This window comes from Ylistrum balloti, unplaced genomic scaffold (assembly GCF_031769215.1).
Source record: "Ylistrum balloti isolate Yb309-2 unplaced genomic scaffold, AGI_CSIRO_Ybal_v1 Utg369710, whole genome shotgun sequence".
NCBI lineage: Eukaryota > Metazoa > Mollusca > Bivalvia > Pectinida > Pectinidae > Ylistrum > Ylistrum balloti.
This window is the reverse complement of record NW_026781936.1, coordinates 272447-296884: the sequence shown is the minus strand read 5'-3', so window position 1 is coordinate 296884 and position 24438 is coordinate 272447. Positions and strand designations below refer to the sequence as shown.

General features: G+C 35.2%; 1 protein-coding gene across 1 annotated transcript in view; it reads right to left on the bottom strand.

The window, feature by feature from the left end:
* LOC132565289 (zwei Ig domain protein zig-8-like) overlaps positions 1 to 23309 on the bottom strand; it is a 164731-nt gene extending 141422 nt beyond the window's left edge. Inside the window, exon 1 of the mRNA XM_060229925.1 lies at positions 23008 to 23309. The gene's annotated coding sequence lies outside the window, so the exon portion shown is untranslated. The remainder of the gene's footprint in view (positions 1 to 23007) is intronic.
* Positions 23310 to 24438: the final 1129 nt, after the last annotated feature.

Genomic DNA, 24438 nt, shown 5'->3' with positions numbered 1-24438 from the left:
TTCTGCGCGCGCAGAATGAAGCCATCCAAAGTACGAACTCATTGTAAGCTTTAATCTGACATTCTCTAATATAAAACTTTCTATCAAATATCAAAATGAAAATAAAAACAAAAAATGGTTAGTTATCTCTTTGTTTGATATTCGTTCCTTCCGTAAGTTTTTACTTTCGATTTCGTAATTTTAGTGTGAAGACTGCATAACATGTTTGTTGGAACTGTGTTGATAAAAACCAGGAGTTTGTACGGCAGATGTTGATATAATTCAAGATATACAGACCAGTATATCTCTGATAGCATTAAGTGTTGATCTTACGTCTCGTCTCTACAGATATATTGGTTTCTACAGTCGTCCGAAACATCATGTTTTCTATACCCCTGCTGCACGACGAATGCAATGTACACTGCCATTTATCAATAAATATATACGCTTTTAGTTTCAGGACATAAACCGAATTTGAGATAGTATTGGTTATAAGCAATTTAATTGTCATCTATAAATCATTACTTAAATATTTTTACTACAAGAAATCAAATATTTATTTAAAAGCCAGTGAAGGATCGCTACAATGTAGTGAGAACTGTTGTATTTGATGATTGTCAAATAGCTTCTTCGGAATGTTAGCTTTATCAAATGTTATCATCATAACGTAATTATATTGATGACGTCAGCAATTCAATCACGGTATTTATGAGTGGTATGAATGCCATATGAGTACGATATGATTATATTATTGTGCAACATGTTTTTATATATATTCACTGATCTCCGAAGCACACTAGTTCTTTCGCTCTTTATTTCCACATGAAGGGAATCCTACAGTCATTGCCTGTGTATATTTGTATATCTGTGAAACCTAGAAAATGGATTCGTCTGTTTGGACGTAATTATGACCTTGGTTAAGACATTGTACTTCTGAAGGACATGCGGCGGACTTCCCGTAAGTTTCTCTGAGATAGCTACCAGTCGTAACTAGCCTAAACTAACATTAGCTGCTCAAGTGACAATGAACCCAGCAAACAAACAAATCATATGTTTATATGATTGTCATAAAATCAAAATTGGCATTGCTCTCAACACAACCACTAAAACCGATATTATTTTAACCGTGCTGAATTACTGTAAGGTTTATTACAAGTGTGAATGTACAATAAAATTCCTTATTCCTGCCAAGAAATCCGACCTTGTATAAATCTGATGGAAGATAATGCATTTCTCACGCCGATAACTCCAGTTGCAACAACCGTATCATGATCTTACACATCAAAGTAGTTATGCCGAACACGTCAAATATATATATATTTGACGTTTATGTATATATGTATAGATGTACGTATATATATGTATGTATACATATGTATATACCTACATATATATATAGGGGGGAGCGAGAGAGAGAGAGAGGGGGGGGGAAGGGGGAGGACAGAGAGAGAACTAATTTGATTATAGTTCCCATGACAACTAATTTAAAAATTCACACACTAACCGTATTGTCAGCGCTCCCCATAGAACATGTGAGTGGAATTACATAATAAACTGGTACACTTTTCTAAAAATAAAAATATCCCTGCAATGAATAATTCCTTACCTTTTTGGCGTATCTTGGGATGTAGTGTTAGACAAATAATACGATACACTTCAGATTTCGTTTCGCCCTCAAAAAATGGTGTCGAGACGCATCACAGATTTGCTGATAACTCTTAAGAGCACCTGTTTAAGCCAAGTATCTTTCTTTGAAAGATAAATAAATTGTATGTTGCTCTCTGTTCGGGTATGAATAACCCCTAACATATCAATTAGTTTTATGAGGAAAGTTCAGCGGAGCGTTTATATCAATGCGTTTTCTACCACGTGTGCAAGGAAATATACAACAGGTGCTTCTTGCTGGTTTCAACGTCCGATAGGAATTATGCCAATGTAACATAAATGAGTGCATTCGAGCTCTTGTCTCTTTTCGCGTTGTTTTTTTTTTTTTTTTTCATTCCTTTTGTTCTGTAGCTTGTTTATATTCATTGTTTTTAGGTTGCAAAATGAAGCCTTACATATACGTTTTTGCACAACATTCGCGGTTGGACGACGACGGCGCCGTCTGGCGGTGATGCAGAAATTGAGAGAGAACACCGAACTCCACGATTCAAATATGATTCATTCAGAGAATCCTTGAATAATGAATTCACCAAATTGACTGAAACAGATGTAAACATTACTACCTTGTATCGAGAATTGCTTTCAGTTGGACATGTTTGCCGTCCTGGAAACTTAAGAAATTTGACGACTAACTCAATTTGGATATTGTACAATCAAATATATTGACACTACATGACTATACGAGTTTAGTAATTATTGCAATGTTTTAAAAAAATAATCAGGTTAATAGAATTATCAGATTATTGTTTATACATATACCTTTCTACTATACACATGTGGCATTTGTTGAAGAAGAAATTGATATTCCGTTCTGACATTCTAGATATTCATATTTTCTCATCTAGACTTTATCTGTAACGAATCCCGAGTTGTTGGTGGTTAGCTGTAATAAAAGTTAAATAGAACAACAAAGAAAATACCGACATGGTAACGGAATAAAACGTCAAATATAAATTCGATGAAACCAGGGAAAATATTTACACGGAGACTCCCTAAATAGCTCAAGGAGAATAAGACCAGGTGTTCCGAAAGGGTAAGTGTCTTCTCTGTCATCGACGACACCTGCCTTGTACATCTTGGACAATCTAAATTGAATCTGCATTCATCTTTTCAGTTCATTGGAAATTATCGGATATATCGGCTACTTCACTTCCAAAAATTCAAATTTAAGTCCTTATCATCAGTGACGAGACCGAGAAAGACCAAGCAGTTGTATGATTCAGCTTAATTCATTATTTTACTCTAATGTATCAAATTATAAATGTGCATTTAAAACCGCTTCTGACATATGTATCTTTTGTACATTTGTTTCAAAGTCTTGTGTTAGGTCATAAGTTGGCTCCATCTCTATACTTTCCCCGCTTCTCCCAATATCTAGTTTCACTCAATACTTTATCACTCTTCTCATTTTCCTTTCTGCCCTCACCTACTGGAATGCTGTAATACGGACGTTAAGGTAGTTTTTTATTCTGATTGGGTATATACAGTTCACATTACACTTCCTAATTGGAAGTTTCTATTTCCTACTTACGTGTCTTGGATCCCTTACATGCTGTCTCTCTCCTTAATCCCTCATTCCTCTTTTTATCACATTCCATTTCAATTTCCCCATGGATGCAATTCCCCTGAAGACAGCGGGTTATTTCAATATACATGTCAGTTTTGTTGTTACTAGTTTATATATGTTTACATTACAGTTGTTGTATGTAGATATATAATACTTACATTAACAAACATGTGATACCACCTTTAACTAATTATGTGTTTGTGAATGAGCTGTTATCGTTATAAATCAATAAATATTTCTGCTCACTCAGTCGTGAAATCCCACACAACAGGAACGATTTGTCCACGCTGGCGTTAATTGGGGCTACTTTGACGCCTGATTTGGACTGGACAAGGCTACCCGCAGTGTCCATTAAAAGGGCGGAGAGGCAATTAGGAGTACGGTTACTGACGGCGGTCAGCATGTTTGGCCAATTTAGACGCCATTCACTAACCACCCTGTCACTCTAAATCGGCTACAGAATGGACAGAAGTGGTCAAGGGACGGACAGGAGCGGTCAAGGAATGCTATAGCTTCCGCCTCACTACGATAAGAGTGAGATATAGTTCCATACTAAATGGACAAAGGTCAGTCCTTCTACATGAGTGACCACTGGTCAAGCATCATCTAGACTGTTGTTCTTCACACCATTGACTTGTGTGTGTTTTATGCCGGTGTTAAATGGTTTTCCGTCTAAAGTATTCTTTTAAAATTGAAAGACGGCTGCAAGCCGATACCGGAACCATTGTTAATGAGCTAACCGAAACTGGAAAATTGATATCGAGGCCATCAATGGCGCTATCTGTCTCGTCGCTGAGATAGAGGGTCAGCCGTATCGAAGTGAACGGTTTCAATGGTCTTGCATTGAAACAGAAAGAAAATACGGTACATTACAACGCTAGAGAACAAGTCACGTGTTTCCACCGCATTATCAATGAAAGTGACACGTGATTAATTGTTTGTTAAATCATTCATGAACACTTCGACAACAAGGAATACATGCTGGATGAATTAAGTGTCACTTCATGGATTTACATAACATTTGACTGTTCTCATGAATAAACAAATTGCATTCTTAGTTTATTTGCGGCACAAGAGATAAAAGTGTCCCTCGCGACATCTATTCCCTCGCATCATCCTCAAAGGTCGATAGGAAATCAAGTCTATGTTTGTCGTAGACATGGACAACTGACGTCATGTTGTTCTTTAAATAGCATTAGATTTGTTCTATACAGTAACATATATACATTGTACATCATTATAGGTAAAGAAAAGTCTATCTTAACCTCGTGAAAAAGAATAATAGAGAATCGATTTGATCTGTTAAGGATGTTTTGATCAAGAAAGAAAGACAAAAAGAAAGAACGAAAGGAGAGGGGGGAGAGAAATAAAGAGGGGGGGGGGGAGAAAGAAAGGAGGAGTGAGGGAGAAGAAAGAAAGAAAGAAAGGAGGGGAGAGAGACAGACAGACAAAGAGAGAGTGAGGGGGAGAGACAGAGAGAGACGGAGAGAGAGAGAAACAGAGAGAGAGAGAGAGAGAGGGGGGGGGGAAAGAGGGGTATCTGTTAAAGATGTATCCATTAATCAATAAAGAAAGGAAGAAAGAAAGAAAGAAAGAAGGAAAAAAAGAAAGAGAAAGAAAGAAATAAAGATGAATTAATAAGTCTCGGTATATATAGATTACTTACATAAATCATTTGAACATTTATTGTAGGTAAGGTGACATTGCTTACAAGTCCTTGTACGTACACATGATATCTCAGCATTTTCCCCAACTGGTTTTAAATAATCGATTATGATGCGTTCGCGAAAGCTGACAAGCTTTCGCCGTACCTTTATAAATGTCAGCCTTTCCAAGAAACGTAAACAAAGTCCCATCTCGCAGATTTTCAGTAAAAATTTATTTTATTCAGAATCCTGCTAGCCGTACCGAATTTATTTCAAGAGTCTACTTCATCGAAGATTTTTTTTCGGATTTTCCGTACAAACGACAAATATACGTCCATGGTGTGATTTTTTCTTTTTTTTTTAAATACGTCGAATACCTATTTCTCGAGTTTTATAAGTCAAAATTGTCATTGTTAATGATTTATCGATCATGTAGAAATAGGCCACAGAAACAGTTACTCAAATTGGTCAAATACAGCATGAAGTTGACTACAATTGTTAGACATGGAAGACATCACCGCGCGAAATAACTACAACCAGACGCTTGTTAAAAACCGTGACTCATTTAATGCTCCATTTTCACATACATAGTCCAACACGCCTTTGCTACAGTTGTTCACTGAGTGTTAATGACAGCGGATGTTGGTACTAAGCAAGCGGTTGATTACCAATGGTAAACTTTATATCACGAGGAGGTTTTCAAATTGTACTTTTCTTTAAAGATACTCATATTACTGGGACTTGTCAGATCAACCAATCACACACATTTTCTTACCCTATCTTATAAACCACTACATTGTCAAAGTACCAAGACCTTTACATAGAATATCTTTCAGAATCACATATTGCCTGTTACAGACACAAACGTTCGGAAATAATTCGCCGTCAGTTGCAATAGAATTTCTTCATCATGGAAAACGAATTCAGAAAAACAATTTCACATACTGATCTGATACAGTATTAAACAGTTAAATACTACGTTATTCATTAAAAAAATTACCTATAATTTTATTTCAAGGGATTAGTAGCACTGCATTTTACTTTTCCGACGCTCATAGTTGTTCCTTTAAAGGATACCTTTAAATATCTTAATATTTTCCGTGGTTTAAGCAAACACTGATAATGTCAGGGATCGATCTGAAAACCCCCAGCTACATTAGAGTCATACAACTAAGAAAAATGATGAAAAAGACACTCACGGTGATATATCACGTTAGCTTAGTGTAAATTGCCGCTTGTCTGGTACTAATATCAGTTGTCGTGGACACCAGTGTTGATGGAAATGACAAAAATCGTATGTAAGTGTCAACACACGTCTAGACTAAATAAGTAGACCAAAGGTCGGTGGGAAACTAGTCAAATTCGCCGATGCGATGCATTTGCAGTCGCCAGCTGGCTGCTATGATTACGATTAACGCAAGATGTCGCTACAGATCCCCACTGGGAAACAAAATGGCGGACACACGAGAAAAAGTTTATTTTTCGGTGAAGCATGAGTGAACGAGTGTTACAGTCAATATGGATACACAATTGTGGATTTATTACACGTGTCCGTTGCTAGATAAAGTACGTGGCCCATTGTCGACAATGAAAGTATTTCCGGAAATTTACTTTGATCTAAATTTACACAATGAAGTGTTTTCTGACAGAAATTTTAATCTGTAAAAATCGATATCTAGCCATTTTGATGAAGGTTTTGTTACAAATCAAGACATGTTAGGATGTTGGGAAATATACTAGAGTCGTTCATGATAACAAAAGGCAAACAGTACATGGAATCGCCAAGATTTACATGGATGAAGCCGAAGATGATAACCCTTCCGGAGCACATAGTTTTCTTCTTCTTGCACTTAAGCTTGTGTTTAAATCTTTCTTTTCTTCAAAGTTAACGCGTGTTTTTTCCGCAATATGGATTTTGCACTGGCATTTTGAGTTTGCATCGTTGTTTTGTAAGCAAGGTGGCATTTTCTTGTTGTTGTTTTTTTAACATTAATAGCGTTAGATTATATAGTTTATAGCCAGTCATGAATTATACGACATCCTTTAACAAGAGATCTACAAGTCAGGAATTATACTACATCCTTTAACAACAGATCTACAAGTCAGGAATTATACTACATCCTTTAACAAGAGATCTACAAGTCAGGAATTATACTACATCCTTTAACAACAGATCTACAAGTCAGGAATTATACTACATCCTTTAACAACAGATCTACAAGTCAGGAATTATACTACATACTTTAACAACAGATCTACAAGTCAGGAATTATACTACATCCTTTAACAACAGATCTACAAGTCAGGAATTATACTACATACTTTAACAACAGATCTACAAGTCAGGAATTATACTACATCCTTTAACAACAGATCTACAAGTCAGGAATTATACTACATCCTTTAACAAGAGATCTACAAGTCAGGAATTATACTACATCCTTTAACAAGAGATCTACAAGTCAGGAATTATACTACATCCTTCAACAAGGGCTGATCTACAAGTCAGGAATCATACTACATCCTTTAACAAGAGATCTACAAGTCAGGAATTATACTACATCCTTTAACAAGGGCTGATCTACAAGTCAGGAATTATACTACATCCTTTAACAAGAGATCTACAAGTCAGGAATTATACTACATCCTTTAACAACAGATCTACAAGTCAGGAATTATACTACATCCTTTAACAAGAGATCTACAAGTCAGGAATTATACTACATCCTTCAACAAGGGCTGATCTACAAGTCAGGAATCATACTACATCCTTTAACAAGAGATCTATAAGTCAGGAATTATACTTCATCCTTTAACAAGAACAGATCTGCAAGTCAGGAATTATACTACATCCTTAAACAAGAGCAGATCTACGAACATTATGATATTGGGAACAGGCCAATAAAAACAAAATCAGTTATGACACGTTAACATCATAGGTTAGGGATACAGGAATGTTGCTGTTTAGAAATAGAATATTCACAATGAAATATTGAAATAATCACGTTTATCATACAGCATGGTGGTAAGCTACCCATGTTTGTTTCATTTTAGGAAACGATCGAGTTTTTCCTGAACCATGCTTCCTTTTATACGAAGTATGTGGAACTACTCAAATGTTCATTTTTCCATTAACAAAACTCATTGCCAGCTTTTAATTTTCAGTTATTGTTTTTTCCATTCTTTTTATTTCAAAAGAAGAAAAAGATCTACATTCTAACTAGTTATGAAGACTATTGCAAAAAAAAAAAAAAAAAAAAACATCCCTCATTCAATACTTTGAAGAACAAAGCAGTTCGATACAAATGTGTTCTTCAAATTGATGTACATGTCTAATGGATATTAGCGAAGAATGTTCACTGCACATTAACCCTTTCTCACCGCAAAACAGATATACATGAACAGAGACAATCCGATTAAATTGGATTTACACGACTAACTCCATCACAATCAAACACATATTCTTGCATCAGGGTTCTCTTTGTTCATCAAAATCATCAGGCTTTTGTGCGATTTTGCATTTCCGTCTAATCGACACAGACGCATTTAGAAAATGGCAAATTATTGTTTGGATATATTGTGATTTCTTTGGTAATGATTTTTGTGTAGACTAAATGCATTACCTCAGACAAGTAGACAGAAAACACAGAGGATAACAATGACTACAAAAACAATCCAGCTTTTAGCTTATGTTATGAATTTAAAACTCTTTTCAGTAAAGTGGATAAAATGCTTTTATGACTTTTCCAAGGATAACAATGTCCCAGTTCATTTCCTTGACGTAATGGTTTCGTTAAGTGAGTTTCATAATGTTGTAAGAGTTCCTGATTTTTCACCGGTATATATCACTCTGCCTAATACATTCCTGATCCGATTCACTATTTGCTGTAAACACCATCACTGATACCATGATACGGTATGCCCCCCACCCCCAACCCCAACCCCACCCCCCCCCCCCCCCCAACCCCCACCCCCAAAAAAAAAACAGACAAGAAAAAAAATTGAAATAGTTATAAGAAAATAAACATAATGTTATAACATTTCGTTGCCCTTTGCTTCCTTTCCTTGGTTGTAACTTCCCTGTTTCTCCGAACTTATTTACAGCATGCGACCAATTCGATATTCGGCTGCTGAAACCACAACACAGAGTTTTCCTATGCAGACAGATGATTAGTATAAGCAAGTTTTCGGCCCTCATGTGGAAATAATCTTTGAAAAATGATGACCAATGGTTATCTTATGATGATTTCTGTAACCTTTGGAACCATTAACACTTTCTCGGCATTTAGTTTGAGGACATGATATTTCATGAATTGTTGATTGGTTGAAGATGCCAACCACCTAGTCTGTTTTTTTAACTGTCTATGTTTATAACTTGCAAAAGTATTATTAGTATTGAGTTATATTGTTTTGTTGGAATGTCAGTTTATATATATATATATATATATATATATATATATTTCTATGAAATTTTCTTTACACACCACAGACATTTTGTTTACACCAGACGTCATATAACATACATAACCCATAGTATACACGTTTTATCGGTTTTAAAAATGAAAAAAATAGATGAATGAATTTTTTACAGTTTGGAAATCATTATAAATCTTCAAAAAGGACAGATAACGATAGTGTATTAACCAAGACATGCATTGGGGGAGGATCGTTTATCGTAAATATTTTTAAATTGTTTTGGAACATTTGGAAACTATTATGAATATACACAGGACTTTTACGATAGATTGGGGGAGTTAGCAATACAGCATTTTATGTACAGCAGACGTAAATGGTGATTTTATCTGATTCCACTTTGTCTAGAAGAAGAGAGAACAGCACATGAAAACTACATTTCGTTGTATATTTCGACATTCTCATTAATAAAGAACAGTATGGATTTAAGATATAAACACCTCGTGCAAATTCTAAAAGACATTGGTTGCACGTAGCACTTTATCAGACTTATTGCTTAACATGCTATGAAGCAGTCAGCTTAACGAAGAACACAAAAACGATTTTAAAGTGTTTAATTCTTTTCAAATATATTTTATTCACAAAAGATCTATTTGATGCGGTCAACTATGTGCTAATTGCAAAAAAATATATTCTTCTTGACTTACATTTGTACAATTTAAAAGTTTTTTCCTGTTTTTGATCAAGACCACAATGCTTGGAAAACGCTTGTTTCGGAATCAGACAGTGGTATTTTCTTAAGTCTCTGTATTGTCAGGTTTGAGGACTGGCTTTGCTTTTTAAATACAATTCGGATTCCTTTGAATTTTACATATCTGTCTAATCTAATCATCAATCTTACTTAGCTGCGCATGTGCAACATCAATATCGGACGCGAATTTCCCTGGCACGGTTTGATTTTTTTGTTGTACACCGAGAAATCTGTAGTCCGCTTACTATCGTTTAACCTATTGAATTTTCCCCAACATAGTGACTGATATCTATTTATAACATCTATGTCATTTAGATGTTTGAATATAGTGCAGTATTAAAAAAAATATTTAAAAATTACAGGTCTGTGTGCCAATGTTGATTAAGTGTTCCTTGGAGCTGTAAAGTGTTCAGGAATCCAGGGTTAAAATGTTAGAATATCAAAATGACATTTAATTTAGAAGACGGCCTTTGTTTCATCATTATAACAGTAAACGGTTCATGAATAGTGACGACTTATTATGATAATTGGTTCATGACAAGTGATCGACTGAAACGTCCTATTTAATCTCCAGAACAATCACTGTTTATTTACTATCTTCATGATTGATTACTTTGTCGGACCTGTCTGTGGTTTTGTCTTTATTTTTGTCGGTCTGGTTTATAACGAATTTCTTTAGGTTTTAGTTCGGTCCATTATCAACTTGTCTGAACAGTTCACGATGAAAGTTCTTGCATTTTTTGTCAGATCGCGCCGGATGAAATTTTTCATATGAATGAACCGGTTCATAATTGATTTGTAAGGTTATCGAACAGGAACATATTTTGTTTATTCATATGGCCATTTTTGTTTGTTTGTTTTTTTTTTTTTTTTTTTTTTTCTTTTTATTGTTTTGTTTTGTTTTTATTTAAGAATCTATATTTCATAACGTATTAGTTTATCAATTCAAGATTGGGTCGTTTTTTCTTATGTTCCTGTGATCATGACGTTATTTCCGGCAATTCATGCTTCCAAATTTTTTCTATCTTTATGCTATTGTGGAAAAGATGAAGGTAAACAATTGAAAATCCAGTGATGCATTAAACTGTTTTCTTTTCATGATTTTACTCGTAAAATAAACTTATCGAGTTAAGAGTGTTGAATATTCAAGTAATTCTGACTTAAGCATGTACTATACCACAATTTTTGAGATTAAAAACATGTATTTTCACAAAGTATCGTTTCAAGTAGACATTAGCTTGTCTTAAAACCGATTAGAATATCGTCTACATCTCTGAACAGAAATATTTCACTTTAACTCGTACATCTGGAGCTGATCGTCGACACCTTGGCAAAATCTTAATTCTGTTACGTCCTACGTCAGAATTATCATAGGGAATCTATTTCCTGATGGGAAATATAACACGTATGATGACATGTGCTCCCGATTTCTGATGAGTTAACAGAAATCCGGAACACCATAAAAAATTCTGTCAAACCTTTCGCGGTTTTGGGAAAACTAGAGCCTATTTGTAGAAAATTTTATACTCTATAGATTACACAAACAAGCAAATAATTTCATTTCTTCCGATACTATTTCTGTAATAGCCAAGATGGCGTCAAAGTGTCGAAGCGGCATGCCCATAATGCAGTTAGGAGACTAAAGAAACGTCTTCTGAAAGATTTTTCCGTGCAAAACTCCGTGTTTATAAACAGTATATGCGCAGAGAATGGTACTCGAATGCTGTTTGAATATTTCTCAAGAGGGACATGAAACTTTTAGCCATTTAAGAATCAGACGATCTAAGGTCTGTTTGCCTCGATTAGTCATTAGACACCTGTCTGTTCCCGCGTAACGAAAGCGAAACACAATACATTGTCGTATACTTAAAGGCAATTGGCTATAACACCTATGAGTTATTAATACCACACCGTCTGTTTACACAGTTCGGTAAGCACCATCGAGATTACGATTTTTTTATCGAAAACCGCCAATTAGAACGTAAAACTCCTGGAATGGCAGCAGATTTGTTTGAAGAGTTGCAGACACCGATTTTTTTTTTTGTTATTAGATTTTATGACAATCTAGTTAACTTTAGGCAGAAATCTTCACTTAAAGATTTATTATTTTTTATATGGAATTTGTCAGGCATTGCTGTTATCAAATATTCATAAAAAATAAACACTGTCTGCTTCTTCTTCCTCTCTGCAGGTCAGTTCATCGACTGGTCTGAACAAAGACTTCTGTTTCAATTGAAACAGTACCACGTAACGGAAGCAGATGTCTACATTGCAAATTTGGTTCGGTTTATCCATATCCGGAATGCATTGGCTAACTGTTGCACAATAATATCAAACCGGAAGTACAGACAATCACCTCAATGAAATAAGTTATTCTTGTGAAACTAAATTAGGTCTGCACAACGATGAAAACAGCGTTACTATGTTTGCTAATGACGCTAAAGACTTTTACTCTTCCGGACCACCGTCTGTCTGTAAGTCTTTATTCTGTCTATAGCTCTGTTTTAATAGTGGCATTGGTTACACAGCGATATCCTTTCATTCCTTACAGGTAGACAGACTACAGAAATGTTCGTTTATGGCAAACAAGATATGTAACACTGGATAAAAAAAAGACAGAAATTAATTAATATACATATAACATTATTTTTAGACTTCCAAGTGTCTTTGACGCAATATCATATTGGTATCTCCTTGAAATCTTAGTGACAATAAATACTTTGCCTAGTTTTTTTCTGAAATCTTAAAAAGAAAACAAAGCTTCATCTAGAATTGATTTTGACACTAGGATATCTTCAAGCAATTATCAATTACACAATGTATATGATAAACCGAAACTTGTAATTGCATTATCATATCTACATTACAGGTTATTACATAACAACAATGCCCATCGATCCGTCAGTGATATGTAAAATATATGTGAAACAAATAAAGTGATGTTATTATAATGGTTATGTTTTCTGTGGTTTTGCCTGAGGCAAGCGAATGCATTAATGACATGATTTATTAATAGATCGTTTCAATGGGTTGTTTTGCGGGGTCGTCTCCCATTCCATTACGCAGGTTTTGCAGATAAAAAAAATCACAAAAATACCAACATGGCAATATAATCATAATAAAATTCAAATTCCATAAAAAAAACTAGGACAAAATGTGAACTAAAGAAAGATTTACACGGAAACTCATGAAAAATTACAAGAAGAATACGACCAGTTGTTCCGGAAGAATAAGCATATTTTGCTTCATCAACGACAACCACCATGTAAAAATCTGGGTCAATCCAAGTAACGTCACACTCAAATGAGAGCAAGATATGCAACAACGGAACCCTCAAGTAAACTAACCAGAATCAAATAAGTCCAGCTTCATGTCCAACAAAAAAATAGAATATTTCTCCATGAGATACAATCATATCAAATTAATGCAGTCTTCCTCACTATACGTCTGTGAAAGTATAAATAAAAGAGTAGTACTCATAAAAATCAATAAAGAAATTACGACACGTCTAAAGAATTATCATTCAGATTTGAAGTAAAAAAAACAAGGGCAAACAACGAATAAAAGAAAGATTTAAATGGAGACTCATGAAAAAGTACAAGAAGAATAAGACCAGGAATTCCGGAAGGGTAGGCGTCTCCTGCTTTGTCAATAACATCCGTTAACAAGGATAGTCACAATGAACAAGCAGAATGTGAGTTTATGAGAAAGGCTCAAGAGAAATGGTTAATAGCTCATATGTCACCGTGACACGATCACAAATTCTGTTCTCGTAAATGTGGGATACCATTCTCCATCATAATATCAATATTTATAAACATGCTTTAATCCCATGCCTACAAATGTCAGTTGCCTTGTTTAAACACTTGCCAGAAACTGCTGCAAATGCGAAACACCTGTACTTGAATTGTCAATACTGTTTTCCATACCGTGATACCAAGTCTGTTGCTCAGCGTTCTTGGATATCCAACTAAGCATGGTTATCTTTTATCAATAGGAACTAATTAAGGCGACTATTTGTATTAAGATTTTCTTTTAACAGGCAAACTTTTGTACTTTTCAAGGGAAAGTCATAAGGGTACTTTGTCAACATAATGCGGGAAGGGGTTTAGAATATGCTTTACTGCATTAGAGGATGAAGACAATGTATGTGTCATTAAAATTTCTCGTTTTACCAGGATATATATAATGTAAACTGTTAGATGCCTAGGGAAAGCTGTGGTCTGTATTTATAATTATCTTTATATAAACGCGCCATTAACATCCGTTCAATGGTCGGCTGCGGCGGCAGACGACAACCTGTATTGTTGACGGGAAACAAAACCAAGGAAGAAGCTAGAATATACATACGTATTGTTGCTGCTGCCGCTGATATTCGTGAATATCACGAACACGACTTGCAATCTCAAGTGACATGTTCACTCGCACTGCTGGGGGTACGTCGATATCGTTATTTAATATGTCTACTTCCGTATCTAAAGATACAGGCTTGCACTTATATACATTCTTGATACATCTATATCGTGTGGTAGGTTTGTGACATTTCGTGATGAATTGTACTTATCGGCGAGTGATAATTTTCAATAAAAGATATATGGGGCTGCAGACGAGGTAGACAAGTTGTGTTATGTATGTTAATGTACTTTTAGCCTAACCTTCATTTAGAGGCATTTCCAGCTGATGTTATTGCTAATTATAGTTTCTGTATTTCTGTATATACAATGTACCAATTATCGTGGATGCTGATTTCCTAATGCACTAAAATGAAAACATGCCAATTAAGTAGCTTACATTAAATCAAATAGTTGTGTTATGTTCTGGTTACGCATTTCTGAAAACTTGTCTGCTTACTTTAAAAGACAGGATTTAGTACTGAAAGGCCCCACTGCATAAATACACGTGCCGAAAATCAGAGCTTTGGAAAACAGACATATTTGAAGAAAAACAGACTGTTTATAAACATCGGGTATATAAGCTTGCAACAGAATTGTGATTTTGATTAGAATGATATATCGGATATGCAAACAGACTGTCATGTAAATTTAAACGTTTCGACATTATGAAAGGGACATACATTATTTATAAGAAGTCATATACTTAAGACTGGAAATATACAGCAAAAATGTAATACCTATGATCGGATGTCAGACTGACATTACCATACTCAACAATTCACATTGAGAACTTACGGACATTGGACATATGACTTAAAGACGTTTATACAATTAATTTGCGGGAATCATCACGAATTCCTTCGAGATTTAAAACATAATATATCAACTTTCTCGAAAACGAAGTCAACTTTATTGACATGTCGCAACCTATGCGGATAGAGGGCTCGGATTTCTTTTTTGTTGGCATGGTAACAAACAAAAGTTTGGCAACTCTATGAACCAGATAAGGCCTTCTTACATACTAGCCAAATTATGAATTGATTGATCATAGTAAGTTCGCGTAATTTTACCATTCCTCTCTATCCGCTCAATCATTATCTCCGCGGGTATCTGAATGCTGACAAGGACGTCTGACCTGGTTGTTTTAAGACATACAGTGAAGTTAACTTAACACGTGTTACTTTGATAAACCCGAACTTTTATTAAACGATATTTACCATTAAACAAACAAGTGCGGTCTCATTTAACCCGAATGTACGGAAATAAGACATTAAAATAATAAATCCACGTCAATTTGAGAACACATGTGTTGAGTAAGGCAAGAACTTCCGACAAGGATTCTAATGGTCTGCTCTAGTATCAGATCCCCTCACACGAAGAAGGTATATGAAGAAGTATCACAGCTGTTCATTTGTCAATCGATAAATTGGTTTTACAAAAAGATATATATATACTGATTACATTTATCAAAAAGCTAATAACTACTTAAAACATTACGAAGGGAGAATGATATAGTCTAAATGCAAGTAGTATCTCCTTTTTATTGATAAGTAACAGAAACAATCAAGCTAAAATGAGCAGATGTATCGTACATTAATATACGAAAGAACAAATGTGTGTGTGGCTTTCTGTTGGTGTCATTCACGTTTTACACACCTTACACATGAAACATGAATGTTAATTTTGGTTTCTTCTCTCCCCTCAGAACAAAAACATTGATTCGGTTTAACTCTTGAGAATTCATGGTCGTCGAAACACTTTCGATAAGAAAGTAGGTCATCTTAGATAGGTACGGAGATGTAAGATTTTATCGAGTAAGTAAGCATTTATGATTATAAAGTATATCTCCGAAAACATACATTATTGATCGCTTGCCCAAAGACTACGTCATACAGTCATCGCATCATTACATACTGTTGCCAAAATTTCAGGAATTATAAGTATCAGATGAAATCCTACTGTGTGTGATCTGGGGTTGATGTAGAGTCAAAATCCTAGTCAGCTCTCTGTAATAGCATTTGTAAATTGAGTTTAATGTTATCAAGAAAATGTATTTGAGAAAAATACATGAAGTGAGGGCATGCTGTGAAATGAGATTTAAGTAAAAAAGAAAGTTAGCTAAGGAAAACTCATATTACTGACTTACTTTTAACCGGATATGACTTCCATTTCATAGTCACACGTAATTGGGAATGTAGCTCATATTTATTCCAATTTTATAACTATATACCGAAAGTTGAATAAAAAAGTATCAAAGTCTTATTACAAATCTACAATCCTACTGCCAGAACCTTTGATTATACAGCGTATAACTCTATCTCAAGAACACCTATTTCGATAATTATGTACCATGAGTGCGTCACAGCAGTTTTAATACATTGCTACGAGGATTTTGCACCGAACGTGCTGTCGTTTGCCAATTTTCCAGGATCAAAAAAAGTTCACAGAATTGTTAAACCTTTTCAAGACTGAATCTTCTGTGATAACTTCTGCTGGTATGATCAAGTCAAATCGTGCTTAAAGGCTAGTAATCTTCAAAACATCCGGAACGAAATTGAAGGTGAGCTCCATTTGGCATAATTCTGATGATACTGCTTTCATTGTTCCTTTGGCGGGTAAGTAGATCTATAGTGTGGCACCAGAGATAATTAACGTTAAAACTCAAATTAGCTTTTGTCTGAAACACATTTCTAGGGTGATAGTCTGTTGTTAATATACGTTTGTACCAACAAACACCGAGTAGATACATCTTCCACGAAGGCAAAATTGTTTCCAACATCGTTTGTCTTTACCTTAAAATCGATTTGGCTTTCACTTAATGAGTCACAGTAATCTAATTATGCGACAATGCACATATATGTTTGTATTCCAATTTTTCAGTCTGTATTCTGAAATACACTGATACAATTTATAGATTTTAAATCATTATCCTTGATTTTAATTCTTATCTTCTATTCTGGAACCTCCTTTTAGTATTGAACACTGAATATCTGATGAAACAACTTATATGTAAATGAACTAAATTTGTTCATGGATTCATGAGACAAAGGCAACGAATCATTAATTCGTCATCAATATGGATCTACATGTTCCATGATATATTTCACATAGAGTTTTCGGTGTTTATGTATTAGTATTCAACTTATCATGTTTTACGCTTACGAAACAATAAAAAAAAACCAATCAATCAATCAACCTATTTGTTGTTCGTTGGGTGTGTGAACTGGTAGGTTATTCGATGGTAGGGTGGACATCTAAATGGGCGGGTTGATTGGTCAATCGAAGGATGAGTCAGTCGGTCGGTCGGTTGGTCGGTCGATCTCCGTGGGCGGATGATCGGGTTGACCGATAGATGATAAAGCCTTTCAATATACAAGTCCAGACGTCATTTTTTCAATAAAAAAGTCACTTATAAATTTTCTTTTTATTCTTTACTGCGATCGCTTATCCCTTTGATAAAATCAGTCCGTTAGCTTTGATAACTAGTCTTAGCATTTTATGCAGATAAATTGACCTTTCACAAAGATCATACATGTACATAACATCTTGTAAATCCATCTATCTGTTCCCATGATAACACAGTGCTATTAAATTCATCTTTTGTCTGATACAGAAGCGAAGTGAATTATTTCCAAATAAAATCAGCAAAAAAATTAAATTCGGTTGTTACGTAATATTGACTTTACTAGCCAACTTCAGATCAATAGATGTACAGAAAAATACTACGCCTCCAGAGAGGGATGTTTGGAAGTAGAAAAAAAGAGATTAGCACAAACGACTTACTTACAAATCGATTTCTCCGCAATTAAGCTTTACGAAAGAGAACCTACATATAAATTAATTAAAGACAATCGAATACCGAGACAAGTAACACATAGGAATCAACTTAAGCATAGTGTTTACATGAACAGACAACTCGAACTATGCAGATGTAAGAACAAAAAGGAAACTCTGGAAGAAAAGCAACCGTAACTATGCAAATATTGTCGGAATTGCAAATACGAAAGACGCAGCAATAAATGCAGTCACATAATTAAATAATAGCCGTGCAAGCACGACATTACATTGTTTATCAAAAGTAGGGCCAAACTGTGCGGACAGGAAAACATTTCAGCTAAGGCGAAGGAGAAAATCTACAAAAACACACCAAAGTTAGCACAAAGCAAGCAATGTGATAATGAATTCTTAAAAATCTGCTTTAATCCAGATAAAACCATTTAAGTAATGAAACACACTTTACCTGATATAGCAATCTATACTGACAAGTTTGTCATACGCCTTAAATATGTCAATACGAGGCGACTCAAAATGACTGTGGCGTTAAAACTGTAAATGTCATACTTTTAGATTGATCAGAATCATGTGAAAGTATACAATATTCAATTTTTTAAGTGTAGCCCTAATTAGGATTTTAAAGAGTCACATTCACGTTGGGTTGACATTTTACCAGAAATTGAATCCAAGCTTGTTTGGAGGCCTGGCTACTAAACAACATCAACGCAGCTCCCAAACATTCCTAAAAGTCATTTCAGTAGTAATGTATCTATTTATGTGGGTAAAGCATCTTACCAATGTACTGATATCTCCCTACATAAGTTCATTTCCGAGAGGAATGTTGATGCTATTAATGGTATGATCAAGCCATTGGAGGAGTACCATTAATTTTAGTCACGCATGATTAGATATTCACATTCTCTGTCTACAGTGTAATGTTTCTGACCAGCAGCCATCAACCAGCTTTTGGGCGTTGATGCTTTATGACCATTTTATGTGTCAATAAGGTTTAAGGATCTTGAATAGAAAATCTCATGAATGATTTAAATATTCTGCGTGTAGTGTAGTCTTGTATGAAGAAGAGAAAAGGACACATATTTTTTCATCATGTAGACGACGTATTAAAATGTCCTATTGCCATATAAGATTTCATTTGTATATAATAGATGAAAACATTTCTTTTGAAAGACATCATAGATATGTAACATTTAGGTGATAAAAATATATAATGCAGCTGGATAATTTCAAGCCTGAGTGAGCCTCATCATTAATTTATACTTTACGATCGATTAAAATGACAAACGATATAACTCTTTGAAAGCCAGCATCAGTAATATTTCCTTAAACTTTGGCGGAGTATCAATATGATTTCATGAATGTCTGATATATTTTATCATGAAATACCTTCCAATTTGTTTCCCAGCTGAGTGTTTGACAAGTAGGGATTGATAAAACTATATTTCAAATAGTGTATGGTAAGCTCGTGAATGACTCACTGCATTTCATAAATGATTCTAATAGAATGAGTATGTATAAACTTTAGGTGAGAAACAAAACAAAATCTATTACAGCAATATACATATAATGGTAATATGGTAAAATTACGTGTCATGTATTTTTCACTAATGATTTTTATGTTGATGATCTCTAATGATGATTTACATGTCATGAACCCCTCACGTTGATCAACTGACCTTTTATTTTGATGTGTAACCTATCATGGGAAGGTCTGTAAATGTATTGCATAAAGAGATTTTCTCATCTTGATTGATATAAGCCACATAGTAATGTTCAACACACCATGAACCTCTCAAAGAATTGTCCTAGAAAACATGAACCAGACGGGGATCTCACTAAATGATGAAAAGCCTCATGAATCATGATTTACACACCATTACGGACGGTTCAATCCGACCTGAGACACATCGAAACGCCCACAGTCACTAGCGTTCAGTACATCATTAACGTCTAACCGTAATGAACATTACAAGATGAGCCTTTCAATGGGGAGTTGTACAATATATCACGTGACATTCATACATGTATACATTGGTATCATATCAAGTTCACTCTACCAGTCCCTCAACCCAGTGAAAATAAACAATTCTGTTGTTTAATAACTCTCTTGGCCAAAGAGCCCTAGATAAGGTGTTAGTCCAGTGTTAATATCCAGTAACCTGTGCACATTTATCAACGACAAAGGTATCAAGTTGCCGACGGAAACATACATATCATGAGGTTGTCTGGCACTCTAACCCCATGACATACGTATTTTTTTTCATTATACGATACATACATCTTCGATCGCACCGCTATTTATATGTTCGGTTTGTTTTCGCAGCCATTCGATTTTACAGCAGTCAGCTACAAACTAGGATACAGACAGTATTGGTACCAGGCAAATCAAGGAAGCTTTTTCTGATTAATTAAGATAGAGTCTATTCTATTTGATGTGTCGGTCATGTATATTACATGGAATTAATTCATTCAAAGATGAATTGTACATGCGAGGAGTATTCCCTTGAGATAGTCATACCTAGCTTATCACCACGATATCAACCTGAGCTAGAGGTGTATATATTTCTATCTTCGAGTGAACTAAGTGAAATAATGAAACCTGCCTTTTTCAACGAAACAAATCTTTTACGGCCTTAAATGGGTTTCTGTTGTCAATTAGGCACACTAATCATCGCCAGTTCAACACATAATTTTTAGAAATGCAAACATTACAAAAGGAAAACATATTCTGTCGAACTCCATACTGGATTGGAACAAGCAATGTAAGAGCCAATTGTGTAAAATGCAGCATGAATTTGTTGTTACCCTCTAAACTTGTTCAGGAAACATCATCATTTCTCTCTTAAAATCAATTAGTGTCTGAAAAAGAATAACTAGTACCTTTTCAATGGTAAAAAAACGATTCAAATACTCATTAGATGACAACTTTTATGTGGCACTGACAGGGTACATCTTATAATTTTTAACGTTCAAATAAGGTTCCACATTTCAAAACAAATTACAAGAAGTACAAACAATTCAATGGCAAAACAACTTCATAGTTTCCGACAAGGAATAAAAATAAATTTCTCTTCCTGTGCAAGTTGTCACGTGTCATGACCAGGAAAACGAAATTGGATGTAGTGATCAATTGCTTCTGAAACGTTTCGACAAGGTATATGGGGGAAGTCCGGAACAACCAGACTCTTCTGAAGGAACAACTACCAAACGAGACCAAATTTGAACGTTAGTGTTGAGAAATGAGATTCAACGTATTTCGTGAAAGCAATCTGGGTTCAAATGCTGAGACATATAATGAATTCGAAAGTTGAAACCAAGGAACTTTTCAAATTAAATTATAGAGTGCGGAAGGAAAGAGGACATGCTATCAATTAAGGACACATTAATTTGACCAAGTGTCGGCATGAACTTAAAATCGATAGGGAGCTCACACATACAAGATCGAAATTGAATGAGTTCCCAAAGAAAAGCCATTTTTTTTCTCTTACACAAAGTCTGTACATGTTCAAAAACTGTCAGAATGCTAAAGAAAAGGATACAATTTCCTTTAAACGGAAATTGGTTGAATATTTCTGAATATATTCTGAGAAATTATACGTGTGAGAGAAACTATTTGCTGGATACACCCTGTTGCTGTCTTGCATTCGTAGAATTTCACCAAGGCCATTATGTAGTACCCAAATATCTTTTTACATTGGCAGACTCAATCACATATAGATTTCATGTGCGACACTGCGATGAACAGTATGCTTCACAATACGAAATCTAAATGATATTATGCCTCACTCGCTTTAGTGAAGTTATCGTTGTGCTATGTCTGATTAAATGTGTTCCTTCTCCGGTATATATGACTTCATTGATCCTAAGATATTCCAATATTTCATAATCTGATTAAATTACTGAAACCGTTATAGTTCTGCATTAAAACAAGAAAGGTGTAATATATCACCAATACAGGTTTTAAAACCAATTCGTTCTACATTTTATATAAAAAAGGATTATAAAACTGCATTCTGCTGTTTGTTGTACGTTTATTGCGTTGAGCAGGGGCATTTGGTAGTTCAGGGCACATGTTAAATCTCTTTTATAAGATACAACGGCGCGTCATTGCTCGATGAGGAAGTCGATAGTGTATACAAAATGAATGATTATCTTAAAGCTTTAAAAATATTTTACGTCACGGGTTGAAGTAAAGCAACTCGTTCTTGATTCTTGTTCCCACCCGTGATGAATGGAATTAACCGGTCACAATGTCAAAAATCAAATTACTCCTATCTCCCAGTGGTGAACTAATAAAGATGTGGTGTTTCTTTCTACAGTAAAGGGATTAGGGATGTGAATTTTATGTGCATGAACGGGCATGCATTACACTTGACTGTAAGTTTGGAGCAAACCAACCATTTAAATTTTGTATAATAATAGTATGCATGTGGTTATTCTTGCAGCGTAATCTCATAATCACTGTGCTATTGTCATATTGTTGACGGTATAGAAGAAGTAAAATAATTATATTGACCGCTGTAACGCTTATCAGATAATACAATCATCGACACACCCTCAGTGATACGTTTCTTGGGTGTGCAGTATGTCCTATATGTAATACATGTCTGAAAAATGAAAATTTTGCATTTACATACTTATACATAAGAAAGCCCATACGAACAAAACGCTCCACCGAAATATTTAAGAACAACCTCTTATTGTTTCAAGTATCTTAACAGCGAACAACCACACATAGTTGTTGATTCCAGGATATTATGCTGTAATGATAAGAAGGAAACTTGTAGCATTTTCACTTACCTTGAAGCGTGTATATTTTACACTCCCATCTCCAGTCGACGATACCGACGAAACACAACCTTTGAAACCACTTTACATCCTCTTAATGTATACCATCCAGATTAGAAATAAAAGCTATGTGTTTGCAAGTTGTGTAATATAGAAGCTAAGACGGGATCTGACTCTCCATAACCGCGTCTAGACCGAAGACTGTCGGCTCTACGCTGGCTAGCAAATATTAACACAGTTCTTCAGCATCGCTGCTATATTTCCAATGGGGACACAGATTAATTAAATGAAACCGCTAATGAAACAGTACCAAAACCCATCCTAGTGTAAAAGAGATTGCTACGTATGATTCAAGCTTTGCGAGTAAGCGGACGATCAGTAGAGTGCACACGAGCGTTTGTCTCACATAGAATTATAACCGATCATCACTTAAGTGGTAAAGGGTGGGAAGAGGCTGTCACTTCTCATACTTTGTGGGCGGGGATTAACTGTCAATCAATTCACTGGTATCGGTGTAAAATCAGCGCTTGGGAAATATTTACTCTTTAATGCGTTCATGACAAGTAAACATTAGAATTGATTTTTCGGCAGATTTTGATGTAGTATAAACCCTCTGTGTAGTCTTTATAAACAGGCCTTTTCCTTGTGTCATTTTCTGTCATTATTACCTGTTGTGATCATTATGGTATTGGTTCAGTTCACAGCACGGTCATCTTGTTGGGATTCCGTTCCTACGTTATAGAATGATCTCTATGTTTTTACTCTCACTTCATTCCTCCAATGACCTATGAAGGCAGGAGACGGGGAAAGAATATCGCTGCTATGACTCTCCCCGTGTCGTAAGAGGCGACCAACTGTGGGGCACTCCTTGCATAGTTGGGATGGTTTCTGCCATGTTATTTGTTTCGGTGACATCATCAGAGAGATCACGAAAGGGATCTTCTGTATTCTATCGCACGAACTTAAAACGCTACTGCTAGTGGGCCACATGCAGAATGTGGGCTTACCTTTAATGTCTTTTACCAGGAGTACATTGAAGTGACCAAAATTGACTTGCTATCCGAAAAACTAGGGAACTCGATATTTCCAGGTCTTTCCTGTCTGTTTTGTTTCCCGCTCTTGGTGTCCCGCTTGACACACGCCCACACATGGCTCTTGGGAGGATATTAAACTAACAATAAAAAAAACAACAAAAACACTGATCTATTATCAAGGAGAGGCATATAAAGGGAATGATTCAGTTGTTATGTCGCACATTATATTGAATCTTTCTTTAAATGTTTCCCATGTCCAATAACACTGTCAAAGCAATAACCTTATCATGCAACTACTCCACACGTAATTTATCAGATTATTCCATAACCACGATTTCCGTGTATTAAATCGTTAGACAAACAAAAAAAGAGATTCGTGAAGACTATTTGGGAAAGTCTCAAGGTTACC